Source organism: Delphinus delphis, chromosome 21 (genome assembly GCF_949987515.2).
Source record: "Delphinus delphis chromosome 21, mDelDel1.2, whole genome shotgun sequence".
Taxonomy (NCBI): domain Eukaryota; kingdom Metazoa; phylum Chordata; class Mammalia; order Artiodactyla; family Delphinidae; genus Delphinus; species Delphinus delphis.
Window position 1 is genome coordinate 33,560,398 of NC_082703.1, and position 27,767 is coordinate 33,588,164.

Below are 27,767 nucleotides of genomic sequence, written 5' to 3' on the forward strand. Positions count from 1 at the left end.
ATTGGAGGGAGTGAAGGAAAGGACAAAGAAATGAGAGACAGTGATGCTAAGTTAACAGTGAATACTACTTGCACTTAGTGAAACACTATTACTTTACATAAGTCATTTTCAGCAGGAGAAGGTCTGTTCTCTGAGACCTCAAAGTACTCCAATAATGATGCTAAGGTGAAAATTCTGTCTTTTGAATGAGGAGAAGGAACCAACTAAGTTACATATATGTGTGTGTGTGTGTGTGTGTGTGTGTGTGTGTATTTACACACACGATCTCTTAAAATGAGCTGGAATCTTTAAATATGAACGTTTTGTAAGAATTTGTAGGAAAGTAAGATTTGCCATAGCAAAATGTTTCTTTGGCATGTGGATTATTTCAAGCTGAAAACAAGCTTAATAAACTCAGGAAGAACTTTTGACCTCCCCACTAACTGCCTAAAAAGTATAGGCAGAGGACCTCTTCCAGGAACGGAGCTGTCACCATAGAGACTACAGTAGGAACTAGGTGTGTAGACAGGGCAACTTAGCAGAGTCTGTTAAAATTCCTCTCTGGGTCCCATTGTCTCTGCCTGGCCCAGGAAACGTTTGTTTACCAACTATTCACTTTTCCATCCTCATGTCAACTGCCTTTGCTCTTCCGTGAAGTCCCAAACCCCTACCCTCAACATCCTCCTTTGTCTTTAGCTGAAGATGTTTTTTAAGGTGAGGTTTTCAGCCCTTGTGGTGAGTTACTCAGTTTTCTTTGGTCTCTCCTGTGTACGCATGTTATTAAACTTTTGTGTGATTTTTCTCCTGTTAATCTGTCTCATGTCAATGTAATTCTTAGACCAGCCAGAAGAACCTAGAAGGGTAGAGGAAAATTTCTTCCTCCCGGACATATTAAAACAAGCCCAGGGAAATTCCCTGGTGGCACAGTGGTTAAGAATCCGCCTGCCAGTGCAGGGGACATGGGTTTGAGCCCTGGTCCGGGAAGATCTCACATGCCTCAGAGCAACTAAGCCCGTGCGCCACAACTGCTGAGCCTGCACTCTAAGAGCCCACGAGCCACAACTACTGAAGCCCATGTGCACCTAGAGCCCGTGCTCCGCAACAAGAGAAGCCACCGCAGTGAGAAGCTCGCACACCACCACGAAGAGCAGCCCCTGCTCGCCGCAACTGGAGAAAGCCCACGCACAGCAATGAAGACCCAACGCAGACAAAAATAGATAAATAAATTTATTTTAAAAATAAATAAAGCCCAGAAAGGGATGTTAAACCAACTTAATAGTGTATCAGAATCTTAACAAAAATTGTCATTGACAGTGTAACATAACAAAAGTAGTCAAGGGGCAAAGATGTTGAGAAGGGACAGGACAAAGAGCACACCGAGCTGTTAGGGAACCAGGGCCCTTTGCCGGATGCGCTGCAAGTGGGCCGCTTTGACGCCGAGGTTCAGCCGAGAAAGAGCTTATTCATAAGGCGGCCAGGCCAGGACTCAGAGAGCAAGTCTCATTTCCGCCTCCCGAGAGGCACAGGGGTTTGGGACATTTACGGGACAAGCAGGAGGGCCTCAGGACTGGGGAAAGGGGATGGGAGGCAGGGAAGAGGGGCGGTAACGGATGTTCTGCGCAGGCGCAAAGGGGTTCCGTGCCTCTGCATATTCATAAGCGCGGATGTTGCGTGACCTGAGGGTGGAGTCAACAGGCCGGTCGGGGGACGTCTGCGCAGGCCCAGGTTCAGCGTCGTGGTCCCAACCAGCCTGAGCCGGCTCGCGCTTGGTGGGAGCTGACTCCGGGTTCCTGGAGAACACCCAGGCCGTGTGAAGCTGGGAAGGTACGCAATTAAGGAGAGGAAAAAAGAGAGAAAGACGCCCGTAGAAGCTAAAGCGAGCTTAGTCAGCGAAGGCAGTTTACAGGCGAAGGGGTTTGAACAAGCCGCTCCGTTCCCCGTTGTTCTGCAGCACAAGCGCAGGAGTTCCTATTAGTTATGAGCTTCCGCTACCTCTGCGGGGCACGGGTTCAGAGCCATGGTTGCGCCACCTTTCTCAGCTGCCAGCTAGGCCGGCCGTCTGGTGGGACCTTTATCTGCGGCTTGCTCTGTCAGGGTGCCGCGCAGACACGCCTGTGCAGAGCACGCTGGTGGTGTGGCAGCTCCGCTCTTCTCGCCTGCTGCGGAGAAGCCGTGGATTCACCTCTCCTGAGACGCAGAGATCGTGCCCTCCTCAGAGCCTAAGGCCAGTTCTCCTTGCAGATCTCTTTCCACCTCCTTGCCCTGTAAGCCAGTTACAGTGACGTGTAGACAGGTGAGATGTGACCTCTCCCCTTCTTTTCCAGCTTTCCTTAACCCGGGGTGTGATAACTGCGACACCGTAGTCATTTGGACCAGATCATTCTGTGTGTGGGGGTGGGGTGGGGGTGGGGAGGGCTGTCCCATGTAGTGTAGCAGCTTGGCAGCATCTCTGACCTCTGCCCACTTGATCACAGTGGCACACCCCTGCCCCCCAGTTGTGACAACAAAGAATATGACCAGACATTGTCCAGTGCCCCCTGTGGCCCCAGATTGCCCGATTGGGAAGAGCACTGCCCTGAATAAACGTGGTGCTCATTTCATCTCTTTATCCAATTGTATACTTTGATTTATTTTTCTGTGTATTTATTGGGCTGCTCCCCGATTCATTCTCAGTCTCTCCCTAATACCGCGTACACACATATAAGGAAAGAATGCAGGGAAAGTTTAATCTTCGTTCTGGAACCAGCCAATCCCCAGGAGGACTGGCCCCATGACTTTGTCCTCATTAGCATGAAAAGATTTCACAGGATTTTTAAGCTATTGCTATTGCACACCGTTAAAAAAAAAAGATGAATAAACAATCCAATAGTGAAAAACAGAACAAGTGGTCAATATAATTATGCGGTATTAAAAATGTAGTTGAAAATAACAAGGTATGTTAAGTATTTTACTGAAATCACATGGGAAAATTTTGGTTAAAACATTGACATTTTTTTTTCCTTTACTGTATCAACCACACAATTATTTTGAGCAAACCTTACCTCTGGAAATGACTATACAAAGAAAATTGTCAGAATATGAAATTTTTTTTTCCCCTAATGGGATATGGTAAAGAATGAACGTGAAGGATTACATTCCTAATCCGTTCCACAAACGCAGTGGTGCAAGATGGGACTGCATGATGCATCCACTTTCCTGTAGTCTATTTGAAGCACCTGAGTTTGATGAGGAAGTTCATGTGTTTTCTAGTAGTGCCTAATTTACCCTCAGGGAGTGGCTCATGCTGGGAGAACGTGTCTCATTATGGTTTATTTTGTAGCATCAGTCATGCTATGAGATGGACAAGACTTTATAAGACAAATACTATGCAGCAACCTTCAGAAGCCAGCGCTACATGCAGGCAAAAATTCTCATTGGCAGAACAAAACAGAAAGCCCTTAATGAATTGTTACCGTGGCAGCATATTGTCAAATCATGCACTAATAACAAAAGAGCTGGAAAACCGTACCAAGAAACCAGCATGTCTTTTGGCAAGCTGGAGAGCAGGGTTTGGTGCCGAGCTTCCCAACACTCTAAAGAAGAGAATTAACATCAGAGGAAGCCGAGAATGTTTGTCCAAACTCTGCAGGCATTCGGGTGTGAATCCTAGAGCAGCTGCGTGAACCTGAGGGTTATTTTTTCTTCTTCTTTTTTTTTTTCCTCTTCCCAAATGTAATTAGATGTTAGTTCAATAACGAAGAGCATCCCTAAAGGGTGTCTGGGACCTCAGTCACATTTTAGGGAATGCAGCTCTACCTTCTGAGTCAGTTCTTAAACTATAAACCTCTGTAATTTAAGATGTGGCAGAATTTCAAGGCAATTAGCATAATATGAGGGTGGCCAGATGTCATTGAATGCTTAGGTGTGAGCCAGTATTTTATATTTTGTCTTGGGAAGATAACTCCATTAAAATCTGTCTCAGATTGAATCATGTGGGTCATGTTGTAAAGCACCTGAAATACCAGAAAATCAGAGGTTTAAATATATAAAACATTTGCGAGAATGAAGTTATGCAAGTTGTCTGTAACGTTCCATTTATTTGTAGTATTTCTTTTCAGTACCTTTGTTTTAGGGCTGTGTTTGCCAACCAGTTTTCTAAAACTTTGGCCCATACGTGGCAAACTTACCTGAAACATTGTCTTTTTCTCTATTTCCTTTATTTTTACTCAGATCCTATGCCTTGTTTCTTACCTTCCATTTCCTTTTTCTTTCCTCGAAAAGTGACAGCTTCCCATGTCTCTTCACCCATTGTTTGTTGACTGAAAGGAAAGAAACATGGAAATGGAGCAGTGGATTTCAGACTTTGCTCCTTGAAAATCCCGGGGTAGCTTCTGAGCTGCAGGTGGGGAGGGCATACAGGGAGCAGACAGGGCTCTGAGACTTCCATTCAACTTCCAGTTTACAAGTAGTATTTCATGTAAAGAAAGCTTTCCACAGCACAGATATCTCAACAGTGGTAGAACCCACGATGCCATCAGGTAGAGTAGACCCAGGATAGGACATTTGACCAACGGAAAGTAATCATACTGAGTAATAGAAGCATGGGGATATTGAAGAAGTTCACTGTGGGTGTTGCATCTCATGATTACTCTTCCTTCAACCACCTTAAGTTCAACCCGTATCTAAAAATCAGGAACTTCTCATTCCCTCCCATTTAATAGTAGCAAGATTTAGTCACTTCTGCCATCTCAGCAGGAGCAAAGCATGTAGTGGTCCAGGTGTATTTCTGTTGAGTAGGGTGATTAAGGAGTGTGAAGGAATAAAGATGTAACTGTATAGCAAAACAAGGAAACTAAAATTTATCTCACATGATGTCTCTATTGTCCCAAAGAAAGATTATATATCTCAGTAATTCCTATGGTTAGGAGAATTTTATGAGAGAAATGTTCTTAAATGTATGGACACCAAAGGGGGAAAGTTGGGAGGTGGGGGGTGGGGGTGGAGGTGGGATGAATTTGGAGACTGGGATGGACATGTAGACACTAATATGTATAAAATAGATAACCAATAAGAACGTGCTGTATAAAAAAATAAAGTTCAAAAAAAGAGAAAGGAATGTTCTTTTTAATCGTAAAGGTATTTTGACTAGCTGTGGCTTTATTATTACATGAAATAAAAATTAGTTTATTTGTATGTATTATAATAAGGTGTAAATTTAATTTTAAAATAAAAAAGCAAACTTACACCATACATTTTAAAGATTTGTCCTACATTAATAAAAATAGTGTTTTGCATTTATAGGACACGATGTCAAAATGCTAACATGTCCTAGCAAAAACGTTAAAAGCGCAGGAGTTCCTGGTTAGTAATTATTTGTATTCAAGTTCTCTAAATTTAACCTCAAATTAACTGTCGTTAACTGTTAGCTGTTTGAATAAGAGGTTTGATAGTAAATAATTTATTATTTATCTTGTTATTTTCCTTGAGGAAATAACTTTATTTCCCTAAAATATTAAAAAAAATTTGCCTATATAACGGAAGACTATTTCTTGTTTACTATAGAAATTTTAATACTTTTTTTTAAGATACTGTTTTCTCCAAATTCAAGTAGTATGATGTGTTTTTTTTTAATCTCAGCATAGTAGAGAAATATGTAAAGAATGTTTTAGCTTCCACTATGTCAGCAGATTTTGATTAATTGGGGGAGAAAAAGCTTATTAAACAAAATAACATTTCCAATTTTGTATTAAATGTTACCTCTTCTGCTGTATAAAGCAGGACATATTTTGGCAAGATCTCAAGCTTTTAAAACTAACATTGCACATATTATGGAGAAAAGACTTGCAAATTGCCTTGTGTTCTTAACAGTAGCTGGAAAAGGAAAAGAAATTAAAATGGATCAACAGTTAAAGTGGAAATGCATGATTACAATGGAATGATACGTAAATTCAAATCAAGTTTCAATGAGGAGTATATTTTTAAGTATTTTCAGAGAAATTAAATAATTTTCAGATTTAGTATTTTCTGTAATCTTTTAAGATTAAAAATTTATTTTTTAAAAATATATTTTCAGATGATTTTATTTGTGATTATGTATGTCGAATTCAAACCACGTTATGGTTTTTTTCTGTGTTTGGTAACATCGAACCGTGAAAAGTAAAATTAGCATTTAAGAAATAATTCAAGGAAAAGACTTCTCCAGTAATGTTTGCCCCAGTGAGCTGAGTAATTTTTGTAAATTAGTCTTTTGGCCTGAGTGATTTAGATAATTACTTAAGTTCTTTCTTTCAGGTTGAATATTCAGATACTAGTCAACATCAAGCATACGATAAACAATTTATTTTTTTCTTCAGTAAATTGATCAAATATTGAGTGAAATAGTGTATTTGCCCTGTGTATTGCCCTTATATAATCCCTAATTGTTCTCAAGTAGTGTGTCTCTAAATCGATGAGATCTTTTTCTATTGTTATTTTCAAATTTGCTTGATGGATTAGGAAAGATGTGTTCAATCAAAGAGTTCTGGATAAATATTAAAGGATAAGCTTCTAATGAGTACATAACTCAAACTGTTCTTTATTCACTCAGTATAAACCAATGATCAAGTTACCTGTGAACATTAAGGGTGGAGGGAGGGACATTAACACATTCTTTACTCGACTAGGATGTTTTTGCTTTTCTCTAATGGAAATTTTCTTTTCCTTTTTCAGCAGTATTTTTAACTTACGGTGTGCATTGGGAAATAATTTTCACTTGCCTTTTGTAGTTTTTAATTCATGAAAATAAACCAAAATCAAGAGGTTGTAGTTATAACATTTCTTCTTTATGAACATAAAAGAATCCTATTAGCTATTGCAATTTAAAGTTTATTGTATTTTAAATTAACATATTCTTGTTTTTGTGACTTAACAGGCAGTAACTTCAAGCTCCTGTGGTGGATATAGATTCTTGCTGCAAGGAAGTAACAGTAAGTGCTTATGTATATGCAATAACTTTTTAAAAACTGCAACATCTTAATATTTGGAACTCCATTATGCTTGAATGCATGAAAAAAGTTAATATGGTTATTTAAATTTACCCTATCATTTTATAATTTCAATAAGTTGTATTCACTCTAATAACATTTTACATAGAATTTTAATAGATTAATGTCAGGTCATTTTAATAATGAGGAAAAATAGACCCACAGCCAAGTCTTTCCATTTTGTCCAGTATGTTTATGTCAGTCTTGCTATATAAATTTCACTTATGCATTAATGACATTAATTATCTCTTTGATTAGCTGATTTACAAAGAGTCTGTTTTCTATGGGCAATTATTTGACAATTGGTTTTTAAATTTTGGGACATTTATTTTGCATTCATAACTTCTTTGGAGCAACTCAAATTCGTCTTTTGTAACGGTGCATTTTAAATTGTTTTCACGCCAATGTGAGTCACTAACTCTTGTATTCATCTCACAAAAGGTAAGAGAGGGGCCTCTTTCTCCCAACTGGGATTAAATAGTAGCTTCTCAGTTCTTCTGCAATATATTTTTCATAATGGTTTAAATCTGTGTGTTTATTTCAAATGTGAGCGTAAGTAACTTTTGTTTTACCTGCCAGCCCTGCGTTATCTTGTGCCTTCCTTTACATTAATGTAATTACTTGGGAATTATCTCTATTCCAAATTGAATAGGGAAATATCAGCTTGCTGCAGGCTCTGTGCTCATCCAGGAATTAAAGTAATTTAAGATATGAGGTTTTAAATGGAAACTCTATTTGTAAGAAAAAGATGTAATTCACTGCCAGAGGTATCCGTTTCAGTGCAACTTCTAGAGAGACAAAAATGCTCTCCAAATTCTAATTCTTGATTTTCTAAGTAATTTGGATCCTGGTATCTTTTCTACTCAGATAGGTTTCTAGGGTGTTGTGTAATCTGGGATATATCCTGGTTTCCGTTTCTTACTGATACCATTTCCTGGGTGTCTTCCTGACTCAACCATTGAGCTGTTTGGCAAAACTTCTATCCAGTGATCTTCAATTTGACATGGCCTCCTCAGGCAATGACGGGTCTTCCTTGAGTACAATTCATTAAATGTTGTTCTGTAGAATAGATAGTGATTATACTTACCAAATGTCTGCAAGTCTCTTTCGGAGATATGCTGTATTATAAATGAAATTATTTTCTATTTGGGGGAATTCTTGTTTATTAATACTGTTGTAAGTAAAGGCTTTGGTGAATAGACTATATTGATCTTTAGAAAGTGTTAGTTGGTATTAGCTTTGCGATAGACTAAAAATGATATAAAATGGTTGGTAAAATGACTCAGACTATTTCTCTGTCTTGCTGTGGATGTGGAAGAGGCGACAGGGACAGAAAATGCCTCATAAATCAGTGCCGGGGTGTTCCCTCCCCTACAACGGAATAGAAATCATCACAGCAGGACTGCCTGTTTTACAAATGATGTTATAACCCATTTACTTTAAAAGCTCTTTTCCTTAGAAGTCATTTCTAGTATTTTTGAATCGTCAAATTATGCGTATATACTTTCTAGGAGCAGTCGAGTATAAGTATGTGTGTTTAAATAAATATATATATTTATATAAATATACACGTATATACACATATCAGCAAAATCATATCTTAGGGTTCCCAAGTAGGAAACTTTGAATACCCACACAGAATTTTATTTATCTTTGGATCATTCTAATTTTTATTTTATATCTAAATCTTCAGTCTCAGTCTGTTCTTATTCTGTCATTTATTGATATATTTAACAGCTTTTGTGTAGCTAGGTGTGTGGTCTCAGACACTGGGGATAGAGGGAGGAAAGATTAAGTTCCTATCTTCTAGCTGACCACAGGATGATGGAGAAAATACAAACATTTAACAGTCATTTCAGTTCATTGTGGTAGGAGTTGTGATCGAATCAGGATAAAATGGGGAATAGAGGGGTGAATTCTCAGGTCATCCTGGAGAACTAAAGCTAATGTTTTCTGGAGGAGGTAATTCTTGAACCACAATAGGTGTGTGTAACTGAAGTAGTGGTGTTGGATTGTGTGTGTATATTCCAAAGTGAGGGCATAGGGGTGAGAAGATTGAGAAGAAGGGGCTGTAGAAATCATTTCAGGCGCTATGGGAAGGGAAGGCTATCTGTGCAGTATGTACAGCAAGATCAAGGTGACATGAGAACATTTTCACATGCTTAGGGAGCACAAAAGAAAAGTTGCAGAGTGACAGGAAATGCGAGAACTAGAGCATAAAATTACATCTGTGACTGTGCTGAGGAGTTTGCATCTTATCTCATTTTTACCCAGAAAACAAAAGGGAGCCCTAGTGAATTTTATAACAGGAAGAAACATTGGAGTTGCATTTTGGAAATACCAGTAGAGCAGCGATTTTGAAGAAGGATTAGACAGACTCATCAAAGGAAGTGGTTTTGTGGGTAGAGCAAAGCCTTGAAAAAGTTGAGCTCTGAACAGGGGAGACCAGGTTATTTACTTGAGGTTACCTGTCCTGCGTGAAGAAGGAAACCTACAGGTTGATTATTGATTGGAAGGCTCATGACAGGGGGAGTGGGTTGAGGGAGGAGAGAAGCTAATTTTAGAATGAATCGTTGTAAGAGCAGGAAGAGTTTGTTCAAGTTAGGGTAATAGCCTCTTCCTCATTCTCTGGGAGGTACCGGGAGTCTTCATGGAGTCTAGTTCAGAGCCCAGGTAGAACCCGCTGGCTGGAATGGTTATGACCACTTGTTCTGTCATCCATATACTGTCTAATAGAGTAGCCGCTAGCCGCATGTGACTATTAAAATTACTTCAGATTATAAATTTATTTCCTTAGTCACACTTACATTTCAGCTTCTCAGTAGCCAGATGTGGAGAGCAGCTACCCTTTTGGACAGCACGTATGGTGCCAAAAATCATATTGAACGATGCAGTTCTATCTAGATTTTCAGAGCACTCATAAAAGAATGCGGATTTTGAATCACAAAAGTAAATGCATGACTAAATGTATTTTAACGTTTACCTTTTAGAAGTAGAGAGACTTAATTATATCCTTGTTCCATAATCAGTTATGTTGGTGAATAACATCTGAATTTTAATAGAACGAGAAAATTTTAAACCTTCTCATTGATAATTTGAGGATTTTTTCTTCTTTATCAGTATAAAGGGCATAAGCAAAAGCTACCTGGCTCCTACAGAACTGACAAAAAAGCCCTTGGTAACAAATCAAAGGGGGCAGGCACTGTAGAACAAGACAGTTTTCTCAACTACCTTCCTAATGCTTTTTCAGAATCTCAAGTTCCATCTTGAAATTCATTAATAAAACTCATTGATGTTAGTTCTCACTGAAAGATGGTAACATTTGGAGTAACAAAATGTTATTAGAGTGCAACTTCTAGGACAGTGTTATTCGAGGGCAACTTCTAGGACTCAGCGTGTAAAATACAGTTCACTACTCTTGACCTCTTAAAATGTATGAGATAAAAAAAACCTGTAATGCCAGCTTTTCATAATAGTGTTGCCAAATGATGGAATATCTTATTTCTGAGGGAAATACACTTGGATCTTACAGGGAAAAATGAAGTTGCTCTCTATTCTAATGGCACACAACCGAGTTCATTACCTGTGGTCTGTAGGTGAACGGATGTTTCGCACCTGGTGGCATGTTCATTATAAATGGAGTTTTGATCTTCTTTTACCATTATCTGCAGATGAGATATTCACAGGGGGAAATCAGTTGGAAGCAGTGTAGGAAAAGAAGCAGTGAATAGCTGAGTTAATCTGTAACTTCGGCCCTGGACTATTTTTTTACAGAATCCTCCCCATGATATTATTTACTGGCTCTAAGCTATTTGCATTTAGCTATTTGTCTAACACTACAAACTACTATATAAATATAAAAATTGTCACTATAAACTAACTTGTATGTCTATATATGTACGTTTATATATATATATATGTAAGTTTCACATATATATGTATATATATAATCAGATCATCCTTTAGAACAAACAAGTCCATACTTCACTCTCTTAAGGAACGTTTATCAGTGATTTTGTCTAATTCAACTTTAACATTTTAAAATGAATTCCAGTTCCCCTCTGTCATAAAGAGCTTCATGGTTGGTGTCTTTGATTACACATTTTTCTTCTTCCTATGCAGGTTAATCCAAGGTATTGTTTTTGTCATATCACTTTAAATTTTTTTTTCTTTTTAAAAATATTTATTTACTTATTTATTTGCTCACAGCCCTTTAGGGAGTACATTGAAGCTGCAGAACACAGTTTGTCTTTAACCTGCGTTCAGAGCCCGTCCAACCTGTGTAGGTCTATAACAACTTACACCCAGTCGCTTAAATGAAGTGACTGATCCTCTTTCAGTTCTCCTCCACTTGGGAAGGGCACTGGTCCTCCAGCTGCCTCCTCTCAGCCTTCTTCTTTTCTGTCTCAGAGCCCTTCGCCTTCCTGGCACCCTTATCCAGATAGCTTTAGTCTCCAGTAGCTTAAATTCCACCCAATATTCCTCACTTTTCATAGAGTTTATTAATTTGCTACATCTACATGGTCCCTTGTGACCATCCTTGACAAGAAATGGAATTAATAATAAAAGCTTACTTAAATCTGTTAGTCATGTCCTCTCAGCTTGCTTGAGGGTAATTGTCATGTAATAAACTCTCTAACTATTTATTGACTGAGAATTCAAAGGACAGGTAACCTTAAGCTGCAGCCTTCCATGGTCAGCTCATTGATCCATACTGACCTTAGATACACTGTGGATCGAATTAGCAAAATATTATTGTTCTTTTTATTGTGCTCAAGAATGCTGGGACAATGGATTTTCTTCCTTGAATCTCTAAAGGGCCTTAAGGTCCATAAATATTGATACTGTGTACGTCTAAAGATTGGTCAATTTCTGAAATAATATTAATGTGTTCATGCAGTTACCTTTGAAGAGAATATGGGTTTTGATTTACCTGCCTATAAATATTAAATTATCTGAAGTAACTAATGTGGTTATTTCTGTGTTGGTTTATAATAAACATTTCATTCAGTGAAAATGAAAAACAAGGTATTTTGTTAGCAATTGCTTTTAAACTGGTTTTTCAATTAAAGATGACTGGAGGGACTTCACAGCTCATAGCAGTATGTTGGGGAGGTCAACTTTTGTGTTTAAAAAGAACTTAGGGGACTTCCCTGGCGGTCCAGTGCTTAAGACTCCACGCTTCCACTGCAGGGGGCACAGGTTCGATCCCTGGTCGGGGAACTAAGATCCTGCATGCCGCGCGGTGCGGCAAAAAAAAGATAAAAGAACTTAGGTAACATGAGAGTTACCTAGAGGCCTTTCTAACCAAAAAATACATCCTTTAGCTACATCTTATGTAGAAGAAATACAAGTGCTTGAAATTCCTAGTGACCACTTCGGTGTTTTCTGGAAGTATATCTAGCAGATGCAATAAGCTGTCCAGCTGTGTCTCATACAAATAACTTACTTTATGTGACGTGATCTTCCATTGTCACTTCATGTATTAAGTGATCTCCGTGGCCTGGAGTCAAGGGTAGCCAGGTTGTGATGGAAGAATGACCCAAAAAATGGGGCAGTGGGAGACTTTAACAGCCAGGGGAAAAGCAGCTATTAGCTATTGGAACGGTGGAGGGATTTCCAAAACAGGAAGACAAGCGGCAGAGATAAACTCAGATTAGATGCAGTTACCTGAGATTTGACCCACGGGGCAAATTCAGAAAATAAACTACTGTAATGTACACATGCAAAGTTGTGTGGCCTGTATTTGCCAACCCTTTTTAGAGCACGTTCAATTGTGTTCGTTCCTCAAAATGGCAGCTTCTGGTGTAGAGAGTAACTTGATCCAGTGTTTGTGAGAACTGTACCAGTTTGATTTTATCCTCATGAATTCAAAGTATAGCTTCAAAGTGAAACCACTTCCTCCTCTACAGCCCCCCTCCTCCCCTTACAATGTCCTGGTTCAGTTTAAATGGCTCATTTGAGCCTGATTAACGTAAGTGCTCCAGCTCCTTTGAGTTAGAGAATGTTGTATCCTTAGCTACTGAGGAGGAAGAGACCTGTTCCTGTACCTTCTAGGTTCCGGCCGGTCTAAGAAGTACATTGATGCGACACGGATTAACAGGAGAAAAATCACACAAAAGTTTAACAACATGTATGCGTGGGAGAGACCCTAATTCACCAAAATGGCTGAAACTCTCACCTTAAATACCATCTTCAGTTAAAGACGAGAGAGAATGTTGTGGGTAGTGGTTTGGGACCTTAAAGGGGAGGAGGGCAGTTGACATAAAGATGGAAAAGGCAAATGTTTGATAAAGGAATGGTCGCTAGGCTGTGTACAGACACGGGAGACAGAGAGCAATCTTAACAACGCAGTTCTGTGTCCACACACCTGGCTCGTACTGTAGGTAGTTACCTGTGGTGACGGCTCCCTTCTTGCAAGAGGTCCTCTATCTCTATTCTTTAGGCAGTTAGGGAGAAGTTCAAGCATTCTTCCTGAGTCGTTGGGGCCTCGATTGTTTTCACCTCAAAAGAATCCACATGCCAAGGAGATCTTTTGGGGTGGCACATTGTGTTCCCCTGCAGTGGCTTGCACCCAGTGTAGGCCATGGGTGAAAACAGAATTACTGGCTAGGGTAAGTGAGAGCCTGTCTCTCATTAAGGTGGACTAGAAAAGTGTCTGGTAAGAAGGTGAGAAAATGAGAAATTATCAGTAAACCTAGCTTGGAGCTTGGTCATTGTTCAAAAACAGGATATTCTAAATAGGACAATGGGAAGAAAGATGGACTCTGCCAATGGAATGGAAACCGGAGCAGGTGGAGCGACTGCACTGGGTCCGGGGGAGGAGCCTGCCTTCTGGGAATTGTGTGGCCATCCTGCCTTGAGAAAGCTTGGCTTTACCTTCAGACCGTGTCCTTGATAGTTGTCTCAGTTTTTATGAGTGGTGTCGACTGACTGTCCAGTCACGTGGCTCTGACTTTAACTGACAGCATGAATCACTCTCATTCCATATACTTGTTAGGAAATTTGATCTTTTAATCAGTACCACCTGTTTGAAGAGGAAAAACAAAACACCACCACAAAACAAATCAGCTGTATTCATAGGGATCCATTTCTTTAGGTTAAAAACAAGCAGAACAAAACAAAAAGACCCGTAAATTATTCTAGACAGTCAGAAAGCTGGGTCTCATCCCTTTGTCTTCCTCTGCTCTGCACTCTCGCGATACTCTCTGTGAATTATGCTTTGGTGTGAAATGATTCTTCCATATGTATTTATAAGAAATAATTCAGCAAAGTTGAATTCACTATTACGTAGATATGTAAGAATAGAGGATTGCAATCAGACATATCTGTTTTTAGCGCTAATTAGTCTGCTAATTTCTAATTATGCAAACTTAGAAAAGTTGAGTAAACCCTTTGATCCTCATATCACTTTCTTATTAACAATAATTAAGTGGTTATAAGGATCAAAATAAGGTTGTGTGTATCAGGTACTTCAGAACAGGTCAGTATACAGCATGTCACTGACAAAACGTAGATGCAGGTGCTTATATAGTTGTCAGGGACATTATTGACCGGAGAGAAGCCAGCTGGGAAAGAAGTCCTCCTGGATCTCATTCCCAAGACTGCTGTTCTACTCCTGACCAGCTCAATTCGCTTTTATTTTCATTGATAACTCAACTCCAGCAACTTCATAGGACTTCCTTTTCTCTGGGCAACTGTGAAGCACTGAGTCAAATTTGTAACTGTCTCAAGGCAACAGTATACAATTCTGGGCACCAAACTCATACCTGTTCTTATTTCTCCTATCTGATTTTCCTTTATGGTTATATTATATCTAAATATCTATTTGGTTATTTATATATAATATGATAGATTTTAAATTAATTGTTTTGAGAAATGTTTTAAATTCTTTATAAGTTTGAAGTGTAGATAAGTTATCCCTTAACTAAAAGTATAGAATATTGATTAAAAGGAAAAAAAAGTTATTCTTTGTAAATAGGTGGAAACATGGATTACAAAATAGCTTCTTCAGCTTACTGGTCAACTGAGGACTTGTATTTACTCTTGGATTAGGTATCTTGACGTGTCCTTTATCCTGAGAAACTATAGAATTCAAAATCTACAAATAAGTACCTATAGATTCGGAAGCATTTTATTCACCCAATTCAAATAAATATTTCCTTTATCAAAATGTCCACAACTTTCATCTGTTTTGTATTCTTTTATAACATAAACTGCTTATCACTAGTCCCTATTAAAGTCTGAAATTTCTATCATGAATAATGTAGTCTAAGCATAATCAGGCCATGCTCTATCAGTATTGTTTTGTTCTCCTCGTTGTTAGGGTGATGTTTGTACATAAAATAAGCCCACATGGTAATGATACACCTTGATACCAGTCAACTGACTAGTGAAGCCAATTCATTGTAAAAATCGTTTGGCGTATATTAATATAGCTATCAGTAATCAGTCAAATCGAGGGCTTTTAAAAACTTCCATTTTTAGATCTTAACCACATTTGTATACTTTATACTGTCCATATTTCTAAATAAGAGAAAAATGGAATAAATTGATGTAATTTGAGTATGTTTTCCTACTTTGCATTAGTATTAGATTGTTTCTAACATATCGCATGAAGATCAAGGATTCGTTATTTCATTTCAAGTGTATTTAGAAAACTTTATCATTCAAAGGATGTTTCATATTATGATTTGTGAAATAAAGACTTGAGAATTTCAAATGTCCTTTTAAAGTTTTGCTTCATTGATTTTTTTTCAATTGTCCTGATAGAATTCTATAACTCAGGGCATACTGGTATTAAATAAATTATTGGGTATTAAAATTTAAATTACAAATAAAGTAAAAAAAAAAAAAAGAGAAAAATAATATGTGAAGGCATTTTGCCCAGGATAACCCTGTATCTGTTGCTTCAGAAGTCAGATTACCTCTAAAAATCAGAATCTGTATAACTAATGATTTTTCTCTCTGCAGTTACCAGATTATTTGTCTCCTCTTAGAGAAATGCATACTGGACAGTTTGGTTCATTAGTCTTTTTCCTTTTTTTTTTTTTTCAGTTCAGTAAATGCTATACTCTTTTCTATTTTCACTAGCTCTTAGCACCTTAAAATCTGTAAGTTATTACGCATTGAGTACCAACATGTAAAGAAAGAATTTCAAATCAGTAATTTTCCAATATTAGATTTTAGGCAAGAATTACTGCTTCTCTGGTAGGATGTTGGATTGCCAGAAAGACCCCTTACCACAAACTAGGTACCATCATCTCAGTCCATACCTAGAATCCTCTCATTATCTGTAGTTGCTGCATCGTTCAAATAGCTAGATCTGCAGTCATGTTCCTATGACTGTTTAGTTATGACTGTTGGGATTTTTTGTTGTTGTTTTTGTTTTTAGTCTCATTAAAATGTTCTTTTGGGCTTCCCTGGTGGCACAGTGGTTGAGAGTCCGCCTGCCGATGCAGGGGACACGGGTTCGTGCCCCGGTCCGGGAAGATCCCACATGCCATGGAGCGGCTGGGCCCGTGAGCCATGGCCGCTGAGCCTGTGCGTCCGGAGCCTGTGCTCTGCAACGGGAGAGGCCACAGCAGTGAGAGGCCCGCGTACAGCCAAAAAAAAAAAACAAAAAAAAAAGTTCTTTCCATTGACTCTTCTACTTTCTTCCATTTTGTCAGCAATGTCCTTCACTTATGTTCCTCTTTTACTTCTGTTTTGTTACCCCTGATTTCAGTAGAACTGCCAGTTTCCTAAACTTGGATACAAATGCACACTATCCTCCTTGAGTCCTCAGTTCATGGCCAGATCCTTCGAATGTGCTTCAGTTACATACCCTTCCACACTCTCAAGAAATTTCCAGTCTAGTTATCCTTTTTCTTTTGTTTTCAACCTCTACTTCTGTAGTGGATTCTTCCCACTAGATTTTAAATAAACAGTTTTAAAATCCTATGACACTTTTAAAAACACAGAGATCTTTGTCCAGTTTCTCATCACCCTCCAGCTAACTCCAGCTATGTCCGTCTCTCTCTAGAGACATATGATGCGCTATGTATATCATACTAGACTAGATACATGATATGCTGTATAGTAGAGAGTATATTGTGTTTTGACCCCAAATGCTGATAAAATTTAGCATGATGTAATACAAATATAAAGTTACTTAAGTGAAAAGTAAATAATAAGAAGAAGCACTGTTACATTCTAAAAATTAAAAAAAAAATCTTTTAGACTGTATTTTATTTTGCTGATATAGCTTAGTTGTCTTTTGAATTGATGGAAGAAATTTATCTAACTGTGTGACTAGTTTCTGAGACTCAGTTTCTTTACCCTTAAAAATAAGGGGTTGTCTCTGGTAAGCTCTATTATACTAGGATGGTATAATATATGGTATAATATAATGGTATAAACCTTATTAGTTTCCCTTGGCCAGACAAAAATATGTTTATGCTTTAATATTTTTACTATGTACCTATTTTTAAAGACAGTAGGAATGCTCTTCAAAGATGTATGTTTCTGGAAGGCTTTGGAAAATTTAAGTATATAATTAGTTTACACTTAACTACCTTCCCATGAACAAAGTTTTCAGGCATACTGAATCAAGGTGTAGAAGAAATTGTGAAGAATCTTTACTATTTTCTTATTGGCTTGTGTAATGCAATCTTTTAAAATTGCATTTGAAACAACATTTATTTACAAATTTGCTGGATATAAGATTTTTTTATTTGTTTAAATATACATGTAAGAGGATAACCTTAATTGCTGTATTTCAAAATCCAGGGGGAATTTAGATTTATTTTTAAATATGTCATTAGTGTCCAGTTTCCAAAAGATAGTGTATTCTAAATTTAGGTGGTAATTTTTGGCACTCTTGTTCTAATTACAAATATACTAAGAATACTAATGTAACTTAAAGCAACGGATCTGGGTTAGTCTAGGTGGATGTTTGCTTGCAAGTGAAATCCTGGGTTCGAAAAAAAGTGTGAAGAAAAGTTTGATGGTGATACAGGTCTTTGGAGTAAAATTGTTAGTCTTTACTAGTCATGAACTGTAGTTTTGCCAAGAGTACGTCTGCACAAGGTCTGTTAGGAAAGAGCTGGAGAAAGTCATAATGAATCTGTGATTTTGTATCACCCAAGAAAGAAGACAGATCTGAAACAGTTTTCCTTACACAGGGCTTAAGATACAAATGTATGCATCACTTTAGTGATAATGAAAACTGACTTCGTGACCTCAAGTCATCTTTCAAGGATGTTTTCATGGAAGGCCAGGGAATTGCAACGTTATGTAGAGTGGGTTAAACTTGCCACCTTTCTTTTATTCATTTTTAGAGAGTGGATTCAGTTATGCTGTTTTATATTGTAATTTAAATTTTTGGTTGAGCGTGAGGTCCTGGCGTTGGCATGTCACACACCCGATGTGCAATTTGGTTGTTTCCTTTCAGCTTGACCTTCTGTTCTGTGTGTTTACTGGTTGGACATTTCACCTGTTCCTCTTAGTTTAGTAAAGCTACAAATAGGAAGAAGTAGAAAGGTTAGCCAATCAAAATGCAGAGTATGGATAAAGGTCAGGGTGGTGGTGCATGCAATTCTAATTCCCAATACATATCAGACAATAAAAATCTGACACCTCATTCTTCTGGCAAAAACCGTAATAATGGAATTGAAAATACTGTGCAAATTATTTTTTCATACAGGACTGTAGAGTTGAAATAGAGTAATAGTATTTGTCCATTTTCATTAAACTTTTAGAATTATACTCTGATGCTTATGAAAAAGAAGCCATACATGCAAAATAGAAAACCAACAGATGTATATTTGAAAGTTCCAGAGTTTATACATTTCCTCTTTACTCATTTATGAATTATAATTTCAATTATATATAGGCAAAATGAAGAGTGGGTAAGATGATTCATAAAGACTTAGAAATCCAAAATTTGAAATAAATTAAACGGTGACAAAAGTTGTTGATGACTTAATAAGTTAATTGTTCTTTTCACTTAAGTTATAGCATTTACACATAGTTCTTGGCATTTGTGTAAAAGATTGTGGGGTATATGAGTCTGAATGATGGCTTCCCGAAAGATATGCACATCCTGCTACCTGGGATCTGTGATCCTTACCTTATATGGCAGTAAAAGAGACTTTGTGGGTATTATTAAATTAAGGATCTTGAGATGGGAAGGTTATCCTTAATTATCCAGGTGGACCCTAAATTCCATCACTGTGTCCTTGTAAGAGGAAGATAGAAGGAGCTTTTACAAACACACAGAGAAACAGGCAATGTGACCTTGGAGGCAGAGATCAGAGTGGTATGGCCACAAGCCAGGGAATGCCAGGAGCCACCAGAAGCTGGAAGAGGCAAAAAACGCATTATCCTTTAGTCTCTGCAGGGAGCATGGCCCTGCCAACACTTTGATCTTGGCCAGTGAAACTAATTTCAGATTTCTGGCCTCCAGAGTTATAAGAAAATAAATATATGTTATTTTAAGCCACTAAGTTTATGGTAATTTGTTACAGCAATCATCGGAAATTAATACAGAGGACATTTGTAGTAAAGGAGTGAAGCTCTGGGAACATTTTTGCTGAAAGCAATCTCCCTTTTAATTGTGTAAAGAGAGGGGTTTATAGGAGTTTATAGATTAGAATCATAACTAATCCAATCATCAATTCAAACTCCAACATTTCATCTCATCTTAATATGTAGTATAGATCAGATAAGTCATCCATATTCTAAGAGTACAGTACCTTAAGGCTCACTAATGATAGCATAGAGAAATAAACACTGCTTGTGGAAGGAAGAGTCCTTGAAATGGGTCCTGGTTGGCTGACAGAGTGAACCTCCTTGCTTCTTAAATTTTTCCAAGTGTTCAAAGGAGAGGAAGAGTGCTGTATCGAAAAATTTCTTCCTGTAATTCAGGGTATTTATTGTGAAGGAGAGGGGTGATTGAAAAATATCAAATCTGGGTTAAGGAAGATCAGCCTGGTGGTGTACCTTGGTGAGGATGATGAAGAAAATGAAACTCTAGACATCTGGAATGTGAAAGTTTAGAATGGGAATTATGGGGATAAGGAAAACGTGGGTGGGAAAGTGCCCAAAATACAATTTTACAGTCTTTTTAAAAACATGTCAGCTCAAGTAGAAGCTAGTCATACAAAGTAGGTAGGGCCAAAGGGAACTCACATTACAGCTTACGAGGACTGCAGGGGACGTAGTGTCTCCAGGGACGAGCAGTGAGGGGAGAGAATGGTCAGAGGTGAGGGTACAGGGTGTTTTGCTAATAACTGACCATGAGGTCCGGAGGGCCCATGGGAAGAGCTTCGGAGTTGGAGAGTAGTGATGGATGAGGTTCACTAGAGAGAAGTATTGTGAACCAGATGACCAGGGCTTGCTTTGGTGACACACCAGGTGAGGAGCAGAGGGCAGGGTGAGGTTAGTCCCCTTGCTCTCAGGCAGTTTGTGGTGGCACGGCTGTGAGTGATGTGACAGGAAGGAGAGCTGGGGGCCCAACCAAGAGGAGACAGAGTTCCGGGGTTCCCACTTCATTGTTGCTTGGAAGGTGGAGGCCTCGGGAGAGGCCATGGTGCTCTGAGCTGGTAGAACTGCGAAGCTCCCTGTTATCTGCAGCAGATGTGGGGATGGAGGTCAGCAGAAGATTCGTGTGCCTCATCTCAGAGGTCCTACTCGGTCCCTGCTTATTAAAAAAAGAAGGCCGGTGCAGGATTTAAATACAAGGTCATTGAGATACATCCTCATCAATCCTATGTTAGGGCCGTGGAACTATTAACAGTAGTCATGACAATGCTGCTTCACGGAATGTATCGTAAGAGGTTAGACAGCATATTCATACCGCTCAGCAGGGCTGTAGCTAAACCAGGTCAGGCCATTATATTTTCTGGTTTACTGACCAAAAATGATCTTCTTTATGGCTAAGAACGCTGAAGAATTCACTTGCATAGTGCATAGTACTGCAGCCTTGGCAGAAGTGGCAGATATAAAGTTTTACTTAAACGTTTATATCTAATCTAATTACCGAGTGCTGCAGCCATGTTACCACATACCACCCCCCAGCAAGAACAAGAGGCACGTTTAAGACATTCTTCTGAGACACAGCGCTTCTGTTGAGAAAGTTGTATTAAAAAATAAATGTTACCTCTACTGTTCCACTTAGGATTCTGCTGTTATGAGAGAAGATCAAGCAATTAGGTTTTCTATGGCAGTGTGCACGCACGCGCACGCACACACACGCACGCGCACGCGCACACGCGCGCACACACACACACTCACTCACACACACACACACTCACTCACTCACACACACACACACTCACTCACTCACTCACACTGGCAGGGGAGAACACCAGGAATGATAACCCTAGAACACTTGCCAGTTCTCTAACTTTGTCCATATGCTCCTGTTTACCAACTTGAGTAGATAAGTGTGAAAAATTTTCCATAGTCAGTATGTGGGAAAATCAGAGTATCCAGGGACAGTTGTATGCAGATTTAAAATAGGGTACCAGGCTCATAATACAACTTAAAAATGTTTTATTCAGGTATAAACATCAAAGTGAGAAACTGTTTTTAAAGATCCTATCAGATTGTAATGCCATTTAGCATGAGAAAGTTTACCAAAGGAAACATTCAGTCCTGAGAGAGTTAGTGACTGAGGCCTGTCACACCCTAGCGCAGCATCACTGAGTCAGAGTGACTTCGCTTCATGGCCCTTGTTCATTGCACGCAACACAGGAGATAGTCTGGAACAAGAAGTAAGATTACCAGCAATGCCTTTCAGATTAATTATCCTGAAAACATAATTAACGTTAACCAAACATTACCTTTTTTATGTGTGTTTTTAAAACGAGGGCTGGTAAGGTAGCGGGAGGTTTCATTGTGCTTCGTTCAGTAGAAATCATTCAGTTTTAATTGAAGGATTTAAAGGCTGAATACAAACATGCCTCTAATTTTGACTAGGGCTGTAGTGTTTGGCTTTTTTTTTTAATTGAAGTATACTTGATTTACAATACTGTGTTAATTTCAGTTGTACAGCAAAGTGATTCCGTTAAATATAGATATGTTTTTTCAGATTAGTTTTCATCATAGGTTATCACAAGACACTGAATATAGTTCCCTGTGCTATACAGTAAGTCCTTGTTGCTTATCTATTTTACGTGTAGCAATTTGTATCTGTTAATCTCATAGGGCTACAGTGTTCGAATTTACAAGAATTTGGCATAAGTCATGTAGACAATGAAATGAAGAAATGAAAAGCAAATTAGCAAAACAATATTATGAACTGTAAATTCTCTACTTTGGGAAATGAATGGAAAAGTAAGGAGAAAAAGAATTAGACGTCTTCCTCAAAATCAGTAGTTGAAAAGCCAAATAATAATGAATACCAGTGAGTGATGAATAAGGTGCCTTTGCCAAGTCAACAAAATGTTGATAATCTAGCAAGTCATAAAACAGCCCCAGTAAGGGGAAGGTGTGGGTTTATCATACATTGACATGCTCTCCCCACGGGCATTAACAGGAAGGATAAGAAAAAGGAAGAGACAGAATCCTGGTGTTGCTCGACGTGAAGTAATGATCACTCAGATAATTAGTAAAAAATGCATTCTCAAGTTACAGAAACTTACAGTGATGTCAAGCCTCAGAGGTGCAGAGAAAGTGCCACATGGACAATACATTAAATGTACAAATAGTATCTCAGAACACGCATGCGGCTATATTTTAATATTTTCACATTTCAATATAAGATACAATATTACATTTAAGTATTACCATTATATTTTCATATAATTGCCTCACATATTTTTTTAAGGAGGCAGAGCATAATTAAATAATCAAACATATTTAATTAATATATTTATAGTCTTGCAGTCGAGGGATTTATGTGAGCGTATGCCAGTAATGTGCTTTTTTGCATGCCTATTTGATTCCCAAATGAAAAGGAAGTATTTTGTCAGAGCACAGGCTTGTTGACTTAGGTCCCTTATTCCTTATATTGTTTTCTGTGTGACTGCGAAAATGGAAGTAAAAATAGTTTATTTTTTTGTGACTATATTGTCAGAGTTCCAGATCTTTCAATTTTTAATTAAATACATATTACTTGTAATTTTGTGTGAAGAATTTGATAATATACTTTAAAGATAATATCTATGGAGGAATGATTCTTAAGAGCAGGATGGAGAAAACAGGTTCTTTCCTAACTACATGTGTTGCGATTGTCAGCCTGAGGTTATGTTGAACATACAAACTGGAATTGAAAGAGCCAAGAAAGGAGAAGTCTGTGGAACTGAGGCAGAGAGGGATGGATGGGTAAAGAGGAGAAGATCGGTTGTAAGGGTGTAAGAGAAGTCGCCATGCATAAGCAAAGTCAAAACTAGGTCAGGTCCTAATTCAGTTCTAGCTCACCTGTGTTCCCTTGGAGACAGTTCCCAATGCACAAGTTGGGGACATGTACCCGAGAGGACCGAGCAGAGGCGGGAATCTAACAGAAGATTGTCAGTCAGAAAGGGGAATCAGTTTCTATACCTGATGATGTAGATAGTCCTTGAAGAGAAAGAGGCTGTAAAGGAAATTAACATCCAGGCAGTACTGTCTGTCTCTAGACACCTCTTCATTCCTTGGAGGGAAAAATTGTCTTCATGTTTCTGTGAAGCTGTGAACTGCTTTGAACGTTTGTTATTTACAACTCTGTGCATCCTTTCATGATTTTTCAACATCACAGTCTATAATGCCAAAGCAGTGTGGCAGAAATTAAGACAAAGAATAGCTTTGCCGCTGTGATGCTAATGACTCTTCTAAGTATTATCAAGTAGATAATCAATTTAACTGTAAAGAAGAAAAATCGATTTTTATAGTTACTCAAGTCCCAGTATCTGGACATAACTACTACCTGTCTTACTTTCCTTGGGGTGGTATTTGCTAGTGTGAAAATAGTACATCTCCTTGTTGGATAGACATGAAGGGGTGAAATAAGTCTGAAGTGGAGGCTATACCTCTACTTCATAATCACAAAACAAAAATCCACCAACTCTAGGGCACCTGATTTGTGTTATCAAATCACCCATAAGACATATATACTTTTATGGGAGCTGAAAAGCTTTTAAAAGATGTTAGGAAAAAAAAAAGAGCTAGAACTTAGGATGTTCAAACATACCATATCAAGACTGTGACTTAAATCCATCTCTGGGAAATTTTATTTTCAATTTGTAGCATAAGTAGGGCATTGATAGATTACTTGTCAATATTCCTTAATAAACAAAGGGAAGCCTAAATGAGAACAAAAATGGAATTGGCAATACGATAAAAATGAAAAGTAAGAATGAGCTCCATTTTGAATTACTGCAATTCATATTCATTGAAATCACTCAGCTCGATAACCCAGCCTTTTTAAATACCAAGAACAGAGTGTTAAAGAACTGTTGTTGTACTCTTGCCCAGTTAGATAATCAGTTCCTTTTTGTGGAAATAAAAGTAGCATCCTGGATTTGACTGAGCATCTGACTTTGTGGCTTTTGCAAGTAGTAATGGTGCAGGCTTCTCAGGGTTAACTCTTGACTAGCTGGGATATTCACAGACTTGTGTGGTTCAGAATTCAAGCCCAGTCTTGGCAAAGTATGTTTCATGCAAAGTTGGGTAAAACAGTACGGATTCATCCTGGGCGGGGGGGTGAATTATCCAAAAACCCATTTGACTGACAGTGGATCAGCCTAGATACCTGTGTATAAGGCAGACCCAGCACTTGGCAATTGAATTTTCTGGTTTAATGTAATTTTAGATAAAACAACCATAACCTTCATGACAAGGCTATTATTCCTTTTCATCAGTAGTTACATGCATTGGTTCAACATGAAGCATCCCTATGAGAGTAAAGATAGAATTGGAAACCACATGCAGTTCTTCAATTATATGTATTCATTGCTGAGGGTTTCCAGTTGACCCTTGCTTTCAGTTTATACTTTTTTTTTTTTTTTTTTTTTTTTTTTTGCGGTACGCGGGCCTCTCACTGTTGCGGCCTCTCCCGTTGCGGAGCACAGGCTCCGGACGCGCAGGCTCAGCGGCTATGGCTCACGGGCCCAGCCGCTCCGCGGCATGTGGGATCTTCCCGGACCGGGGCACGAACCCATGTCCCCTGCATCAGCAGGCGGACTCTCAACCACTGCGCAACCAGAGAAGCCCCTCAGTTTATACTCTTACATCTAATATGAGGAGGCATTTTTTGTTTGCAGAGAGAACAGGTCTACCTGAGACTCTTCATCCAGAACAGAAAAGAACCTTTGCATCATTGTATGTCTTCTCACTTATCATTCCATTATTTTTTCCTATAATACTCTCCTATTGTCCCCTGAAAATAGCCCACCAATTTTGTGGCTTAGCCAAAGGAAATTTCCAACATATGCACAGGACAGTAAAGCCTAGATGAGCAGCATGAAGTGCTTTTAGCTCATTCATTCATTCACTCACCCATCATCTTAGGGACATGTGTTGGTGGCTCACTATGAAAGACACTATACCATTTGCTGGTGATTAAAAAAAAAAAAATGGAATAAGCCACAAATGACTGTCAAAGAGGATCAACTTCTTTCGAGCTATAAATAAAATAGTTTCAGTCTAGAAAACATTTTTAACTTTATATCAAAACTCTTCGAGGAGGCATGATTCACTTTGTTATAAAGCAGAAACTAACACACCATTGTAAAGCAATTATACTCCAATAAAGATGTTAAAAAAAAAACCTCTTTGAGGAGGGAACAACATATATGCCAGGTTCAGGGAGTTAACAGAAGCCAAGGCATTTGGGAAAAAAGTGAATTAGCATTTGTTTAATAGCTATGAAATGGGGCCTCCTTTGTTTAAAAAAAAAAACAACAAAATTGAAAAAAATGCATTGTTCCTAAATTTGACATCTCTGGAAGCTATTTTAAGTAGAAAATAGCTTATACGTAATATCCCTAAGCATGATTGTCTAAAATTTCTATGCCTCAGTTAATAAGTGTGAAAATACTATTAAATATGGTCTAACTGAACAGTCTGATCCTACCCTCAATCACTGGGTCATCTTTCTCTATTCACAAGTTTCTGGAAAGCCTTGCCCATAGAAAAATCTGTTACAAATAGTGTATTCAGCGTAAAATGGTATTTTTTTTTCCCCAGTGATTTTTATCATTGTTTCTGGGAGAAAACTTCAATTAAATGTTGATGTGTTGATGGTCTTTAACACATCTTAAGAAAGCCTTAGCAGTAGCAGTTTCCACAGGCAGTGGCCGGAGCTGGAGAAGGATGGACAAAAGGAAACTAAATCCAGTCAGCGTGTGTGTGTGTGTGTGTGTGTGTGTGTGTGTGTGTGTGTGTGTGTGCGCGCGCGCGCGCGCGCGCGCACCAGGAGGGCTGGAGGTGGAGGGGCTTCTCATGGATTCGCTGTAACTCTACTCCTTGTACTTCACATGCTTTCATGCTCTGTGCCCATATATTTTATTTATTTATTATACTGGCTGCTGGACTCAGAATAATTATCAAACTCCATGATTTTCATAATTTTATCTTACTCTGCATTTTCATTTCCAACTTTATATCAAACAATATTACACTGATTTTTGATCAGATCTTAATTTGAAGCTCAGTTCCTAGGCACTTTGGCTATTTTTCAAAATGCTAGTATTATTGCATCATAGAACCTTTCAGAATAAAAATCCTGGCATCCAAATCAGACAGGCACAAAGACACTTCACAGGTGCAGTGTTAAACAGTAGAGTACACATAGGGTTGCCAGATTTTGCAAATAAAAATATATATTACCTTGGACATGGTTATACTAAAAAACTATTTGTTGTTTATCTGTAATTCAAATTTAATTGGGCATCCTGTAATTTATCTGGCAACTTCACAGTATAGACCTAAATGAAATACAAAACTAGGATAAGTAGATTAGGCACTAACTCTCCTGCCATACACAAACTACCAAAAGGAAAGTTACTAGTTCATTAATATGAGTTTATTCTTATATCTCCAGCTTAGAATTTAATACATCAGAAAGTCATGTACTGAATAATTACAGCATGACATTATCTACCTTAAATTGCTTTTAATGAAAGAAAGGAGGCCAGGGCTTATTCATAGGAAGCTTTTCATATGAAACTAGAAAAATCATGTCACCTGCATGTTTTAAGTAAATAACATTTGGCCCAAATTTTGAAAAATATAATTCCATTATTAGAAAAATAACTGTAAGAAAATAAGCTGGAGGGCTTCCCTGGTGGCACAGTGGTTGAGAATCTGCCTGTCAATGCAGGGGACACGGGTTCGAGCCCTGGTCTGGGAAGATCCCACATGCCATGGAGCAACTAGGCCCGTGAGCCACAACTACTGAGCCTGCGCGTCTGGAGCTTGTGCTCCGCAACAAGAGAGGCCGCGACAGTGAGAGGCCCGCGCACCGCGATGAGGAGTGGCCCCCGCTCGCCGCAACTGGAGAAAGCCCTCGCACAGAAACGAAGACCCAACACAACCAAAAATAACTTAATAAAATAAATAAATAAATTAAAAAAAAAAAAAGAAAATAAGCTGGAATGGTAATCAGAGGAGGGAAGTATAGTCGATTTTATTTTTATTTTTTATCCTTTATTTTCTAATTTCTCTACTTTTAAAAATACTTTCTAAAATCTAATGAAAGATGAGATTAGAAAGTTCCGTGCTAAGAGTTATTTATAAATGTATACAGCTGGTTCTAATAGCAATAAACAAGTATTTTTATCCTTTAAATACTTAAATTTTTGTATTTTTAAACTTGAATTT

General features: G+C 38.3%; 1 long non-coding RNA gene across 1 annotated transcript in view; it reads left to right on the top strand.

Annotated features, from left to right (window-relative positions):
• LOC132417654 (uncharacterized) overlaps positions 1 to 27,767 on the top strand; it is a 918,655-nt gene that overhangs the window by 635,272 nt on the left and 255,616 nt on the right. The window contains exon 3 of the long non-coding RNA XR_009517905.1: positions 6,869 to 6,923. This is a non-coding gene — a long non-coding RNA (uncharacterized lncRNA). The remainder of the gene's footprint in view (positions 1 to 6,868; positions 6,924 to 27,767) is intronic.